General features: G+C 52.5%; 1 protein-coding gene across 7 annotated transcripts in view; it reads left to right on the top strand.

Annotated features, from left to right (window-relative positions):
- The window catches only part of SYT6 (synaptotagmin 6), a 100,801-nt gene that overhangs the window by 13,563 nt on the left and 70,434 nt on the right, over positions 1-16,804 (top strand). The gene's annotated exons all lie outside the window — the stretch shown is intronic.

Raw genomic sequence — 16,804 nt, 5'->3', positions numbered from 1 at the left:
AAGGCTGGAAAGAGCAATCAGGAACAGGGCATGTTAATCAGGACGAATGAGGTTAAGTTGTGGCAACAAATAATCCTAGGATTTGGTAGCTTAGAGCAACCAAGATCTAGTAGTTCTCGTTCCTGCCATCCATGCTTTGCAGCTTGGCTGGGGTTCTACTTTACCTTGTGACCCAGGGGTCCGAGCCGACAGAGGCTTCATTTGGACATGTGCTCCCATAGTTACAACATCAGGAGAAAGGGGATGTGGCAAGTCATGCACTACTTCTTAAAGCTTCCACAGTGAAGGCATATTTGTTACTTCTACTTGCGTTTCATTAGCCAAAGCAAGACACATGGCAACTCAGGAGGGCAGGGCAAAGAAATCCTACCGTATGCCCGGAAGGAGAACTGGAAACACTTAATGACCAACACGAGTGACTACCACACAGCCCCCTTCTCTGAGGCATTCCCTGCCCAGGGCAGCCTGGAAGGATACCTGACTAATCCACACATGGGACAGGAGGTGCTTGGCTGTTCACGATCAACTGCAATTAACCAGGGAAAGTTTCAAGGAGCTGAGGCTCGAGCTGGCTTTTCAGGGGGAAGACAGGTTTGGCATAGAGAATTAAGAGGGCATTTCCAGAGCCCTTTGGTCCAGTGTAGATCCCACAGGTGTGGGCGTACCTCTCACTAAGCCCATCCAGGCAGCTGAGAGCCCAGCATGGGTGTTCCCATCCGACACCAATGGCCTTGGGTCTGGCATCTTGAGTGCTAATTGGTTGAGTCTCCCCGGATATTTCTGGCACTGTTTCTCTGGGGTGGGGATGACGCCACTCAGTGGGGTCATGAAAGGCCCTCCCTTTCAACAGTCAATTCTCAATATCTCTGTGTTGAATTTGTGAGGAGAGAGGCCAGGAAAATCATCCCCCCGGCTCTGATGGGAAAAGTGTAAGAAACTTGATTTGTTCAAAGCTTGGTGGGTTCCGTTTTGGCCCCAGGGCGGGTCTCAGGGACACCCCATTCTCCGAGCTGGTCCTGACTTTGACCAGTTCAGTCTGATGTCCCGGTGCCTCCCCGACCTTTGCTTCCATGAAATCCCCATGAATAGGACCAGCAGCGAGGCCGGGCAGACGGGGCGGGCAGACAGGGAAGGATGGCGCAGCTGCTGAGCGCCGGCCCAGGCCCAAGAGCTCTGCTCTATAAATCACTGTGAAGTTTACATCTGGCGCAGCTCTTCCCTTGTGCTCTCCTCGGGCAGCAGCTTCGTTATGGTGACTGCACAGGTAGAGAAAAGCAGCTCGGTCCTCCCCACGTGGAGGTCAAGGCCCAGGGGCTCCGAGAGCGGGAGGGGTGAGGCCAGGGGCTGGGGAAACAGAGCTTGACTCAGACTCTGAGGACTCCCCACCCTCTCCTGCGACCTTAGCTGAGGGCACGATGGAAGACCCAAGCCTGGTTTGGACAGTCCGTGTGCCTAAGCGGGCTCCTCACAGGGAGGCGAGCTTCCTAGGTGCTAGAACGCTGTGGCTGTCCCTCTCCTCGTCCCATCCCCCTCCTCAGCCCAGCTTCAGAAAACGGCAGATCATCCAAAAGGCGTTGGACACATCGTCACCATCCTCATCATCCTCAGCTGGTACTGTTCCAGTCCTCCACCCTCTCCTCCTGAGCAGAACACTGTGCCAGGGGCTGGGGTGTGAGCGGGACTGCGATAAAAGACAGCTTCCTTGACCCACAGAAAATTAGAATCTAATTCCAGAGACAAGAGACGTCCATGCAGGTGCTAGTGATGCTAAATAGTGAATAGTGTGCACTGTGTGAGGTTGCTATTGAGAGTTAGGGCAGCCCTGGAATTTTCCCCGGATGGGGAAGAATTAAGATAGGTGGGGAGGGGTGGTATATATAGCGTGACAGAAGAGGGGCTAGCATCCTAGCTGGGAGCACAGGGAGGCCGGGCCCGGGAGTTTCTGAAGCCGAGGAGCAGGTGACTGTGCTCACACAGCCTGTCTTGCTTGCAATCTGTCTGAGCTGATGTTCTGCCAACGGGAGGCCCCTGGGGCCCTCCAGTCCGCAGCTCTTCTGGTGGGTTGGCTCTCAGGAGTAGGCTCATCCTCCTGGTGGGCGAGGAAATCAGGCAAAGGAGGGGAAAGGGAAATAAGAAGGGGGTGCTTTTACCTGTTTTGTTTTGTTTTTTTTTTTTTTGGCACTGACTCTGAAATTATACTTATTTGGGGGCCAGAGAGGCCCAAGTCATAGTCCCTGAGAATGACGAGCACTGAGTGCATGTGAAATCCTGCGGCCAGCGTGGTGGGGGCGGTAGGGATGAGCACAGGGGCTCCCATCTGTCCTCGTGCTGGGTTCCGTTCCTAGAGCTGCATTTGGGCCCCACTCCGCTTGGAACTCTGGCAGCTCCACTGTCCTGCAGGCTGGTCCCCGAAGCATGCCCGACATTCCTGCCTCCTGCCTTTGCTCACAGCGTTCCCCGTCACGCATGCCTTTCCGCACTGCTCTGCCTGGCCCAAACCAATCCCCCTTTCAAAGTTCCCTGAGCCCTTCCGCTCTTACAGAAATCGCTCCTCTGGATTTATTCCTGTGTCTCTGAGTTATACCCTGAATCATCTTTAGTCTTGCGAAGTCCTCCCAATGGCTCAGGAATGCCTTTTGTCCCACATTTGACTTTCTCTTGTGTTTTTCCTCCAGGCTCAGTGTGTCATTATAAACAAACATAAGAATCCAGCACATTTTTTGTAGAATGACCAACGGCTTAGTTAATTCAATTAAAACTATATATGGATACACAAAGAAAGAATTATTAAAGAAGCAGTGGGAATAGTGTGTGGTTATAACCTGGGAAGGCTTCCTGGAGGAGGAAACCGGTAGAGTCAGGCTTGGTGGGGAGAGATGCAGCCTGTGCATTCCTTCAGAGATATGGTGGCAAACTGATTAACCAGTTGGATCGGAGAGTCCGGATTGAACTGGAGGGTCAGTGACCCACAGGCTAAGTAGGAGAGGCGGGCGCTGTGAGAATCAGGGGCTCAGCAGGCTGCTTTGGGGTCACATGAGTCCATGAATGCTGTCCCCTTGTTGGTCCTTGTGCTTGTATTGGAGCATCACATTCAGCCCTGGCAGGTGGAACCGGGTATATCCCTTGCTTTAGCTCCAGCCCCATGGCTCAAGTTGGTTTGAAGTAGCAAAGCCTGGAGGATCCCTGTTGTTTCTCTCATAACCCCTGAATTAGGAGCTTCAAGGCTAGTGAAGGAGAGGTGTACATCCCGGGAGTCTAGCTCTTGGTTAATTGCAAATCTTAAGCCACAAGGGACATTGGCCTCACCGCCTCCAGGTTGCTCTGGAGGGAAGCCTAGGGAGCAATGGAGGTAGTATACCCACCACCAGGCTGGAGGGTGCGAAGCAGGCAACTTGGACATGCTAGAGCCATTGGAGGCCTCTTCTGTTCCATGGAGTCAAGGAGCTCAGAGTGGGAAGGAAATCGTGGGAGTTCATTAAATCCACTCTGGCCCCAGGCAGGGCTGCTTCTCACACTCTTGTTGCCCCACTCCTGCCTGGCTTGACTAATGGCCCCTGGTGGTCTCCTGGGCATTCCCAGCGGCTTGCCATTTTCCCTCCACCCAGAACTTTGATTGGCTGAAATCCCCCTGCTCTTCCCTCCCCCGCTTCTGCCCCCAGTCTCATTATTTCTATATAAAGCTGTAGATTTATCATTATAATAGTGCCGCCGTCACCAGGGTTTGCTAACGTCTCTGTAATCTTGTAGTTATTGCTACAGAGGCCTCAGACCCCACTGCACACAACTATTCCTGTCGCTATTCCTGCTCCTTGGTGGCGGGGGGAGGTGAAGGCTGTAATTGGGGCCATAAATATGTGTTGTGCTTGGTTGTGTTAATGGACTCGGCCATCTTCCTGCCTTAGCAGGTCCCCACCAGGTCAGAGTGAGCCAAGTATGGATGTGTGTGTGTGTGTGTGTGTGCATGCGTGTGTTGTTTTGGGGTGCTGGTGTGTTTTGTGTACTTCCAGGGACCATGGACTCAGAGTCTGCAGGGAGGAAGAGAGGCCCAATATGGTGGACTGGTCTCCAGCCTGGGAATGAGCAGGGCTGGACAGAAAGAGCTCAGGCGTTGGTGCCCAACGGACCTGTGTTGTATTCTAGCTTCTGCTCTTTCTAGCTCTGAGACCTCGGGGACATTATCTATACTGTGCCTCAGTTTCCATATCAGCAAAACAGGGATAATAATGGGTACTATAGCTCGTAGTGACAGTAAATGTAAAAAGCTAAGTAACATCCATGAGATGCCTAGGTGGGCACTGGCACAGAACTACCCCCTGAGCCCCAATGTCACAGTGACTTTCCTTCTGGCTCAGCCTGTGGGTCACTGTGTGTACCGCTCTCAGACCTGACCCCCGCTTGGGTCCCGACCACCTGTTTTGGCACGTTGTTGGGTATTCTTATTAGTTTAGTTCTCGTCCTAGCCAGGCTGTATGTTCTCTGTGTGACCTTGGGAAAGTGACTTGTCCTCTCTGAGCTGCAGTTTACTGCGTGTTAAACCAGCTTCAAAATTCTGAGATTCTAAGATTCTTGGCATCTCTTAGAGAGAAGTGCTTGGCTCCCTTGCTTTCAGAGCAGAGCTACCCAGTCCCTGGGAGTGTGGTCCATAGGTTAATAGGCCACGAGGCAGAATTTCCAGACATATTCTCCTCCCTTAAATGTCAGTAAGAATCAGTCCTCTCTTCCAGCCCCTGGGAAATGTCCTCTAGGGGGTTCCTGCCACAAGGAATCCTCTGCTCCTCACCTAGCTGTCTTCCTCCTTTTCCCACGAGGCACAGTCCTTTGGCTGGGGAGAGGGGCTTAGCTCCCTCCTTAACCTGCCTCCTTTCAGATCATCCCTGTTTACTGGGGCTGTGTGGCTTATTACTTGAGCTCCTACCAGGAGCCTAGAGCACAACCAACTTGATCATATTTTATCCTCGCCACAAGCCTTATTATCATCCCCTTTATCTAAAGAAAGAAATGAAGGATCAGGTTAAGTGATTCACCCAGTGTCGCCCAGAGAGAAGGTGGTGGAGAGCGAAGACTCAAACCCACGTCTTCAACCAAGCCTGTGGTCCTTGCATGGTGGGAGCGCAGCGGGATTGCCTTGCTCCCTGGGGCAGTAGACAGATCCGAAATTGTGCAGCTCGTTCAAGGGATCCAGAAGAGTGTTTTTGTTTTCTCTTGTGGCCTGGTTGGCTTCTCTCCTTCCTCTTGTTCCAGGCGGCAGCTTTTGTGCTGACCCTGGGATTCCTTTCCCATCTCCCCAGGATTCTTCCTGTGGGCTGTAGTCTGACATTCATCGCTCTTTCATTCAACAAACGTTCGAGTGTCAGTTACATCACTGACGTAGAAGCTTGCTGGATGTAGAAACTTGAGCTGGCCGTGGAAAGGATGGCAGAGACAGAGCCCTCCACCTCACCGCGCCCAGGCTAATGGGCACCTTAGAGTAGGTGCGGTGGCCTCCACCCCCTTGCACACAGGGCACGTGCTTGGGGGGTGGGCCGGTTCAGGGTGCTTGCAACAAAACTATGCTCTACAGCAAGCCACGTGCAGAAGTGTTGGGGAGAGATGGAGAAAAGAAGTCAGAGTCAGAAAAAGAAAGTTATAGGCTAGGCTTTGATGGCAATGAAGATAGAGAGTGCTAAAAGGCCGGGCTGTCAGGAGTAGGGGACTGTGTTTCTTTATTTTCTCTGGATTGGGGGAGGATCTAGAAGGAACTTCTCTCATGTCAGATTGGGTTTTTTTCTTTGTGCAAGATGACTTGTGGTGTAATGAACTCTGGACCAGGCACCAGGCTAGCATGGAGAGTACGAGGGCTTAAACTCCAGTCCTGTCCTCAAAGGCTCCCAGTCGGACAGGGGAAGCAGGAAGGCAGCTCTGCGGTCCCGAGGGATATGCAGGTCCTCACTAGCCCAGCCTGTTGAGGGAGGCTGGCCTCCTAGAATGAAATTTCCTGTCCTTGCCAGAAAAGAGTTCGGTTGCGTCCTCTCCTCACACCCACGTACTCAAGTCAAATGAGATCCAAGGGTAAGCACAAAAGGCCTCTTCAAGTAGAGCCAAAGAATCAGCTAAATTGATCCTCTGTGACTCATTAAATCATTAAATCACCGTGGGATGACACCTCCCCAAGGCTCACTGACCAGCAGCTTGATGCAACGAGCACCTTGGATCTCAGGCTTTCAGTTCTACCCTGGCTGGGAGGCGGGAGGCCCCAAGAGGGAAGTATGATGAATCTTTATTCACTCAACATGTCTTCAGCAATCCCTCAGAGAACTTATCTGGGTCCAAGAACAACTGAAGGGACAAACAGAGTCCTGGCTTTCAGGTAGCTCATTGTCGAGTGAAGGTTTCAGAGTGAGTCAATGCATTCAGAAGAACACAATGATTTGAGGTGATTCTGGAAGCCAGGAGGGTGGGTAAGTGGACCGAGGATGCAGATGGTGGAAGGAGAAGTTGGGAGCAAGAACCGAGCTTTGGGGAACACCCACAGTCACGGAAGAGGGGGGCGAGGGGCCAGCAAAGGGCAGCAAGCTGGAGGAGACCCAAGAGAAAAGAGAACTGAGGAAGTGAGAGGAGGCATAGTTCAAGAACGGCGCGTTCAGTGGTGATTTGTTCCACCATCTGCAAGGCGCCGACTACAGTCCTGGGCTCTGTGGTGCAGTGCTAAACAAAGTCCTTGCTCCCAAGGCACTTACACTTGGGTTGAGGGACAGAAATGAGTTGGTGAGGCAAATAGTATGGTCAGAGAGATACTGTGGCGAAAGCAAAGCAGCAAAGTGTGGTGGGGAGGGCGTTTTGAAGAGAGGATGGGTGTGTGGGGGGTAAAACAGGCTGGTCAGGAGAGGTCTCCCTGAGAAGGGCCTTTTGAGTAGACCCGAAGGATGACAAGGAGACAGCCATGCAGATATCTGGAAGAAGAGAGATCTGGGTGGAGAGAAAGGCGACCATGAGGAACCTGGCGTGGGTTGGTCAGAGAACAGTCAGGGGGCCAGTGTGGCTGGGGAGGGTACAGAGCAAAACCCGAGGTGAGAGGGGTAAAGGGGCAGGAAAGCTTAATGGGGTTCCACAATCAAAAGTTTCTAAATATCACTGTAGCTAGCAGGTTGGGAGTAGACTGTGTGGTTAGGGCAGAGACAGAGAAATCAGTTGAGAGACTATTGCCGTAAGAGACCATGGTGGCTTGGACAAGGATGGTGGTGTAAGACCTGGCTTGATTCTGCATGTATTTTGAAAGCAGAACTAGCAGAATTTGCTGACAGATTGAGGGTAGGGTCGAGGGTATGGAGAAAGAGAAGAATCAGGGTTTTCAGCTTGAGCAGCTGGGGAGGGAATCACCATTCACTGAATTGGGGAATCCTGGAGGAAGAATCCATTTGCGGAGGAAGATCAGGCGCTCAGACTTGCTCACATTATATCGGAGATGCCTTTGGGACATCCAAACGGAGTTGTTGGAGAGGCACTTGGATATAGAGTGCAGGGTCCAAGAGAGAGGCCTTGGCTCTAGAAATAAATGTAGAAGTCAGCATATAAATGGTGTTAAAAGCCATGAGACTAGTTGAGATCCCATGTATGGGGATCCACGTTAAGCCTGAGCCTCGGCACTGGGACTGTCTTGTTCATTGGTGGGGACCGGGAGGAAAAATCAACCAAGAGGACTGACAACTAAGAGCCAGTGAGTTAGGAGAAAACCCAGTGCAGGGCCTTGAGAAACAAAGTGAGTATTTCCAGGATGAGAGGCAAAGACCAACTGTATCAGGTGGACCCCGGAAGAGACAGGTCCAGGTCTCCCCATTTTGCTCAGCATCACGTGACAAGAGCCCACCTGGGGAAGAGATCACGTGTGGAAGACTGGAACATGGCTTGTATTGTTTTGGGGAACTTTCTTGAGTGGTTGGCCCTTGCAATGTGATTTAAAGGACTAAGAAGGCTGGTTTTGCAGCGAGCTAGCAGCCTGGCTCCAGGTACGGGTCATACCTCTGGGAAGGCAGGGCTGGGATGGGCGGGGGGTGGGGGGTGGGGGCAGGTGAATGGCTCCAGCCCACTCAGAGCAACCCAGGCCAAGATAACATATTCCATCAGGAGTTTGCTGCAGGGGCACTGTATCTCTAGCATTCTGCCTTAAATTCCCAGGTGTCTGGACTCTTGCAGGCAGGACCAAGCCAGGATAGAAGCAGAGAGGGAGAGCTTCCCAAAAGAGGCCCGTAGGGCAGATCAGGGTCACACCGAAGCCATGGGAGGTGTGAGGGAGCAAGGCTGGGCCTAGGCTTCCTGCCCAAACCACGAAGACGGCTCCCCAAGTCTTTCTGCCAGAGATGCTCTGAATAATGTATGAAGCCCACCAGCCCTGCCCGCTGTCTCCGTGGCCTGGCCCCAAGTGAGCCCTCCAGGCTGCTTGAGCCTGCGCTGGAGTCAGAAGCCACCTGGGTCCAGAGGGGCGGCAGGGTTTCCTTGTTTGCACGCTGCTCAGTGGGACTGACTCCCAGCCTGCTAATGTTCATTTACCCCCACGCTCCCTCAGGCCTGGCCTCATGATCCTCCTTCTTCTCTGGAATGCCAAGTCCTGAGCTCTCCTCTTGCATCCCCCGCCTCAGGTGGGGGGCGGGAACATCCAGACCGTGCTCCTACAGCATTTATTCCTCCAGCCCCTGTGGTGCAGAGGACAGTTGGGTGGGATCTTTCCCTTGCTCTCCTCCAAGCAGAAGGGAGGAGAGGCAGGGTCTGGTTGCCTCCCTGCAAGGAAGTCTAGGTCAGATGGGAATGTCAAAGCCAGGAGCTCCTGCTCCTGCTCAGAACGAGAACCGCAGTCCCACCCTCAGAGCTCATGTCGTATAATGACTGGGAGCAAACTGGAATGGCGGGCACCCAGGGGTCTCTCCAGGCTCAAAGCGCAGGTCCTGAGAATGTGGGTCACCCTGCCAGGCCCCAGGTTCTGAAGCCAACGGGGCCAAGGCTTTTCTAGAAAAACATTGCTGAAAATCCACCAAGGACCCGGCAAGGTGAGGAGGCAGGGGGTGGGGGCCCGAGCTCCATCCCAAAGGCAGCAGGCTGGGGAGACGGGCATACACTCCCAGAGCGGCAGCAGGGCCCCTGCGCCCCCCTGTGAAGGCTCCAGGTCTTCGGGTTTTTTCGGCAGAGGTGGTGGGCATGCACTGCGCCCTTCCACAGCCTCTCCCTTGGGCCTACTGGGACCAGGAGCCGTTCTTGGCTCCATAGGGTTAAAGGTTTCCCAGGTGGTACCGGAAAACAAACTAACTGGTCCAGACAGGGCCCTGACCTGGCCGTGAGCAGAGTTGCTCAGTTACCCCTCCGCTGGCCTTCAGTGCTCTCCCCTTCACGAGAGGTCCTTCCCCGTGGCTTCAGAGGAAACAGCCCTAAGAGGCTGTCAGAGGCTCACCACAGGAGAGACAGGTCCAGGCTCACCCTTGATAAATTCCTAGCATCCAGACAGCCCCCCTGCCCACTCTGGCCAGCTTTCAGCAGAGCCCTGCTCCCCCCTGACAACTGGACCAGAGCCCGTCCTTCCTCCCTCCCTTGCTTGCTGCTTGCTCCAGCCCCGAGGAGGCTGGGCCAGCCGCCCCTGCCCTGCCCCAGCCCACATGCCCTTCATTGGTATGGTGTGCCTCTCAATCATATAAATATCTAATCTTTGCCTTACACGAGAATGAATGGGAAATCATTAGGCAATGAGCTCATGCATCAACAAAAATCTGTTCCTCTAACACGGGGGCACTTTCTGCGCTTCCCCCACCTTGCTGTGCAGAGCATGTGCACTTGTCTTGTCGCTTCCATCACCTGATAACCCACAGTGACATTTTCTCCGCGAGAGAGATTATTTGGTCACCAGGGAAACAACCGCCAAACATTCCCTCTGGACACTGTCAAGGACGTTCGGACTCCAGGATTCATTCAGGAGGAAGGGATTGTAACTGGGTCTCCTAGATCAGCGTAAGTTCAGAGACTGGGGTCGCTGGGTGTAACTATGACCAGAATAGCAACCGCCTTGGGAGAACTGGGGCAGTCCCTGAGGGGTTTCTAATGGCCCGAGGACCACCACGTTCTCATGGAAGTGTGGAAGGTCAGAGCCGGAAAGGGTCTCAGAGATGATCTGGCCCAGTGTCCTCCTGCTACAGACGAGCAAGTCAGGACCGGAGAGGTCACACTCGACTGGGGTGGTTTGGTGAGTCCATACAAGTCTGGAGCCCAAACCCAGGTCTCATGAGACCTAGTCTTGTGCTCTGCCCACCGCCTTGGTCGTTTCTAGGTTTTTTGGGGGGAATTCCCTTGCCCTGGTTTTTGTTACTCACTCCCCACCCCTCCCCTTCCCTTCCAAAGCCACTGCCTACTTGCTGTCTTCACTTGTGTCTGTGTGTGTCTCTCTCCTGCAAAGAAGAGAGCCAAGGGAAGACCGGGAGCCCAAAGCAAGAAGTGTCAGGGCGCAGAGCAAAGAACACGTTCTCTCTGCCAACAGATAGCCTCTCGCATGGAAGAGACTTCCAGTCTCCATTGAGACTGGAAATAGGGCAAACCAACAAACAACATCAACACGAAAACCAAGGAGGGAAGAGAGGCCATTTATTAAAGTGCTTCAGACCCTAAGCCAAGTAACCCTGACTTCAAAGCCTCCCCACTGCACGTAAATATTTATAGTTTGGAGGAAGAAAGAGACAAGGCTAGCTGTGGGGTCTAGGTCAACCTTGTCCAGTTGCTAGCATATTTTTAGGGTGCTTTAGTGTCAGCAATATGTAGAAATATGTGGCCTCTCCAGCAGACAGCCTCCCCTACCCCACTCTCGCGCCAAGCCCATGCCCGCCCCCCCCCCCATTCATCCTCATCAGTTGTCCCTAACCACATTTTCCTCTCAGGTCTGAGTTGACATCTATTCATCTCCATGAACAGCAATGCCTTCCTCTCTGGACAAAGGCTCTGAGAACTTGAGGGTCTCTAGGGCTGTAGCAAAACTTGGGATGGAGCATTTTCTGCAGAGTCCACTTGGCATTGGGATGAAGAATTAGAGCAGGGGGAGTGCCCCTGGGACAGGAGGAGGTTGAAGGTTCACCTTTCTCTGGCCACCATTGCCCTCAGACCTGATGGCCCAAGAAACCCTAGTGATGGCTTCAGTAGACTCCCACGTCTGTCACTTCGCAGTTCTACCCCGCTGCTGGGCTGGACTTGGCACAGCCTAGCATTTAGGGAGGCTCCGTGTCCTTGACTATGACACTGGTTTCTCCCGGAGTTAATTATATTGTGATCAGAAAGCATGTGTTGGAGCCTGCACAGGGTGGGTGGGGGCGGGGTGCAAGGGGAAGGGGCTGGAGACCAGGGTTCAGATTACTGTCTGTGCAGAACCCCATTGCAGATGGAAGCCGGCGTCAACGGGGGCTTCTTTGCCGCCTCGAAGTGACAGAGCTTACTTTTAATCCTCACCACTCCCCTGCAGGGTGGGTACTGTTGTCATCCCCAGTTTCCAGTTGAGGAGACTCAGACAACCTGTTCAAGGGTGCAAAGCCAAGGAGATGCAGAGCCAGGAGTCAGACCCAGGGACTTTGCTCCACCGTATGTGCTCCGAGCCCTCCTCTCTGCTGCCGCTCAAGAGCTGGCTAGGGAGGGCTCCCCCCAAGAGAGAGAGGCTCATCCCTGGCCTCTACTGGGGATGGGAAAGCAGATGTTCTCCCTCTGCCTCTTAATTTTCTGCCTCTTCCAAAATGTCCTTCTCTCTGCCTCTGGTGGCTTTTCCTTCACTAACCCAGTCATGGGACACAAACCCAGCTCCACCCCACCCCAGGGGACACAAAGTGAGTTGCTGTGCTTCTGTTGGAGGTTTGTTGTCATGGGGATTGGGTATTTCTCCTCTCACTGCCCAGTTGAGTGCTGGTGGGGTGCCTGCCCCGAGGGGTTCTCCCACCAAGCCTCCCATAGGGTACCGGCTCCCATCCTCCTCTGGGCTCCTCTCCGCCTTCCCCAGCTTCTAAGCCTCAAAGCACAAACAAACACAGGCCCTCTTTAAATTGCCCTGGGCAATTAGTTCTCTCCAGCTCCTAGGCCTGGGCCCCATTCCAGGTCCATCTTCGAACACTCAAACCCCGACAGGGTATTCAGTTGAGTAATGATGGTCTATCTTCTCTAGGAGCAGTGGGACCTTGAGATTGGTTTATTGCCTCTACCAGGCTCCACCCTCCAGAGAAGGCAATTGTGGTTTTAAATAACATTAGTTTTCTCTCCTTACTGCTCTGGCCATTGGCTTTCTGTGAGCCCATAAAAGGGCATGTAGGGCCAGGCCTGTAGAGGCAGGAAGAAGCCCCTCCTTGGGGGGCTAGGTGGATTTACCACCGAGGTTGGAGAGGGGAAACCACTCTCCATCTCAGCCCTCCCAGTTCTGCCGGTGGGTTGAGGAGGAAACAGCTCTTCCCACAAGGATGAGGCCTGAAAGGGAGGGGCCCCAGACTGGCAGATGCATTGGATGGGGCCTCAGCCAGGAAGGATATGGGTTGTTAGGAGACCATAGATGAATGTTGAGAAAAAAGAGGTTGCCACTCCCCAGGAACAGGCAGAGAGCTGCTAAGGACAAACCCAGGGAGGGGCCTGTGAAGCTGTCCCAGCCCTTCGGGGCTAGAGCCCAACGTTGTACCCATGTGCCTTTGTGTTGCCTGGTTATTTCCTTTTGTTAGCTCTTAGTATTTAGAGACGTTCCTTTGTTTATGACCAGGCCATTTCGGGGTTGCTGTGAGAACCAGGAGTAGAGCAGATTTGGGTCTGCACTTGGGTTGGAGCTTTAAGGAGAGTGCACGGGCAGAACCTGAAGGGGGCGGCTAGGACCAGAGAGAAAAACCAGAAGGAGAGAAGGGGAAACTCAGGGGCGAAAGAAGGGAGCTACCGTTTCAGCCCTTACTTGCCTGGCAAATCCTCTCCGGAGCCCCTCCCTCTGAATAAGGGAGCCACGTTTTTGTGTTTTTTTAATGTTAATACATTTTTTTTTAAGATTTTATTTATTTGTTTGACAGAGACAGCGAGAGAGGGAACACAGGCAGGGGGAGTGGGAGAGGGAGAAGCAGGCTTCCTCCCGCCGCCGAGCAGGGAGCCCGATGCGGGGCTCGATCCCAGGACCCTGGGATCATGACCTGAGCCAAAGGCAGACGCTTAACGCCTGAGCCACTGAGGCGCCCCAAGGGAGCCACGTTTTTGTGGGGCAGGATGGGGAGAGTTGCTCCTCCCACTCCCAAGAAGAGCACTGGGGCATGGGGGTGGGGGGGCTCCTTCCCTAGGGGCCTCCTGAGGGAATCCACTCCTTCCGAGAGCCTTTGACGGACTCACATCTTTAGTGACACATTGGACCACGTGCTAAGAACAGTCCAACTTCCAGAGAGGAAACCAGCTCTGGTGGTGTGTCATGATGCAAACATGAGAGGCACTGTCCTTCTTAAGAAGTTGGGGACAGGCTGGCTTTGTGACTTGAGGCACCTGCTGGAAAATGCTTCCCCCACATCCCAGAAACCATCTCCATCTGAGTCCCCACCCACCCCAAGGCCCCTGCTGGAGTGACACTCTGAGGAGCCCTCTCTTCCTCTTCAGCTGCAAGTAGCAGAAGGTGGAAGAGCAGGAGGGAAGGCCCTAGAACAGCTAAGTTTGAGAGCCTCGAGGGCAGCAAGGAAGAAGGGTGACTGGGGAGAATCCGGGAGCTGGCGAGCTGTCCTGGAAGGGCAGGCCCTCACCAGGCAATCTGAAGGTGGGGGTTAGGGCTCCAAGGTGGCTTTTAAGAAAGGGAGAAACAGGGAGACTGAACTTTCTTCTTGCTTCTGGGCCTTTTTGATAGTCTGGGGAAAAAAAGAGGCCGGGTGGGAGGTGGGGTTGGGGCGGTGAGGAGGCAGGCAGAGAATGCCTTTGTAATTACAATTCCTGCTGACAGAGCTTTTTTTGTTGTTTTTTTAAAATATATTAGTAAATCCTATCCAAGACTGGGCAGACACCCAGCTCTCTTTAGGGAGTGAGGGTTCCCTAAGGAAAAATAATCCCCCAGCCCTATTTGGGCACTGTTTACCAGAGGAACTCTGGCTGAACAATTGTTTCTTCTTGCATGAGATAAGAAGGGAGATGCTCAGCAGTGTCTTGCCACCTCGGGTGTGGCCTGCTGGAATCAGCCTGGGCCTCCCTGGGCCAGGCCCGAGCAAGCAGCCCTGTACACACACACACACACACACACACACACACACACACACACTCTCTCTCTCTCTCTCTCTCTCTCTCTCTCTCTCTCTCTGGGTCCCTGACGCAAGCTTGTTTGATTAGCTTTTCATCCCTTCCCCTCCTCCGAGGGCTCTGGCAGTCCCGAGCGGGACCACTTTTGGTGGCCCTGAGAACTCACATTTGGAAAAGAATAATCTGGGGGGAGACCTTGTGTCCTAAAGGTTATGTAGCTTATTATATACCCATATGGGTGGTTATAATGAGCCCATGACTGCTTCCGCTCTAGGTCATGTCTCCCATCTGTTGATAAAGGAGGATAAAGATTATCTCTTGGTTTCCCTCGTGAGGAAGCTGAGGATCGGGGAGGACATCTGTTCAAGTGCACACGGTCCGCTCAGGCCTTTAGTCAGGACCCACAAGGTGCTTGGCGGACATGGTGCCGGCCCTCAGAGACTCGCAGGTCCACAGGACTTGGAATCAGGAGACCAGGGCGTGAATCCTGCCTCTGCTATGTAGCCTCAGATGGATCACATCACCTCTCTGTTTCCTTACTAGTAAAACTGAGAAATAACCTGTATTTCACGAGGTTGTGGTGAGGATGTATTCACTATCAAGGAGAAAGGGCCTTCCCGGGTTCTTGCCAGAGATTATTGCTCCTGATGCTAACAGCAATAATACCTAACGTGTTTCTAAAGCAGTGTCCGAGTTTATTACCTCGTTTAACCTCATGAAACAGTAAGAAATCCCTATTTCGATTTTATAGATGAGGCAAACTGAGGAAATTTCTGGAGTCACATGGCTTTAAAGCGCTGGAACAGAGAGCCAAAACAGATCATTTTCTCTAAAGGCTGTATGGCTGTAAGATATTTCACCCTTCCTTGCCTCAAGGCAAATTATTGCAATTTTGTTTTAGATATTTTGGAAAATACAGAAAGCCACACAAAAAAGAAATACTACTCACCATAAGCCCATTGTCCTAAGGTAACCACCATTACTGTTTTGATGGAATCCAGAGTCCTATTTCTTAGAAAGATCACATGGGTGCAGTGAGAGGCAGGAATGTGCTGGAGATTCAGGGAGTGCTGATGCATTGGCTAGGTGAGGCCTGCAAGTTTCTGGGATTAAGTGATTCTGGAAGAATGCTGGGAAGAAGGGAAGGATGTGTGGGGAGCAGGAGGAAGGAGCTGGTTAGGTGTGCAGGTCCAAGGCTCAGAGGTGGGGTAGTCAAGACAGGCTCACAGGTCTGGTGGGCCCCAGGCCTACCTTCTCACCATAAACCATGGCCCCTCCAAATCTATTATCAGTGAACCCCTTAGTTCCCAGAGGTGTGAGCAGTAGGAGGGGTTGTACTGGTCTCCTCTTCCCTGGTGATGAGGCTGACACGTTTCTGGAGGATTCTGGGGTGGCTTATAACCTCACGGTGAACTGCTGACCTTCGCCTGGGGGGCCCCAGTCTGCTCCTCAGTGGGCAGAGCAACAGAGACAGCTCCAGCTAAGGCCTGCCTCCAGGTATGGGAGGTGTGAGACCTGGTATAGCCCTGTTCCCCGACCAGAGCAGCATCAAGCCACTCGGCAACACCCATCACAGCTGTGGGAGCCTTCCCACTATGTGGGACTGGGTCCCAGCCAGCTAGACCCTCTTCACCAATCCCTGGATCCAGACCATAAATGGTGCAGGTGCCCAGGGACCCATCTTATTAATAACAAGGTCACTGACAGATCTAGCTTACCCTTATATAGCACTACTGAATTTACCGACCTTTTTGCACAGGACTTGGAATCAGGAGATTGTCTCATTTAATCCTCAGCAAGTCTTTGTAGGGGCATGATCCTAATTCTGTACAGAGAGAAAATAATCTAAAAAAGACAAAGTGAACTGTCTGAAGTTTGCAAGGCAAGTAATAGAAACTTTCATTTATTTTTGTCTGTTACTTTGTGTTGCTCCAAAAAGGATTTAGCTAACTCGCAAGACCTATAACACCATTAAAACTAAGTTTAAAACATCATACAAATGTAGCGAAAGGATCCAGGAAAGACGTGCGACCACATGAAGTTCAGAGAGGCTACCACCCAGCACACGTGCCCTGCCGTCAGGCACACATTTGACTTAAGCATTCTAGCAGCTAACGCAAAGAGGGAAACCTCGTCCCAGAATTCTGCGTCCATGAAGTAAATACAGACCGGCTGCTTGGGGGAAAACAAAGCTATTCCTGGTCTGTGTTGCACAGGAGAGAATAATGAACATCACAGGGGTTGTCCAGGGCATGGTCTTTGAATTCCAAAATCTTGTAGCCCCCCTAGGCCTCAGTTTCTTCATCTGCAAAGTGGCAGTAATCATAAGACCTAGTTCCTAAGTTTGTTGTGACAAATGAGATTCTTTTCGAAAGATTTATGAAAGTGGGTAGCTGGGGTAATGTACGTAAAGCACTGTCATGCGCTACTCAGGACTCCAGAAGCATTAGGGGAAACCCAAACATTGGGTAATGAGTGTAATGAATTTGATCCCTATGACAACGTTTCACAAAATCCAGCTGACTTGGCCTGGTGATTAACAGGGTGTGTGTGGGTTCGAGCCACATGCCCCTCCTCTTTAGTTAAAATCTCT

This window comes from Zalophus californianus, chromosome 4 (assembly GCF_009762305.2).
Source record: "Zalophus californianus isolate mZalCal1 chromosome 4, mZalCal1.pri.v2, whole genome shotgun sequence".
NCBI lineage: Eukaryota > Metazoa > Chordata > Mammalia > Carnivora > Otariidae > Zalophus > Zalophus californianus.
This window is presented reverse-complemented; position numbering and strand designations above follow the sequence as displayed.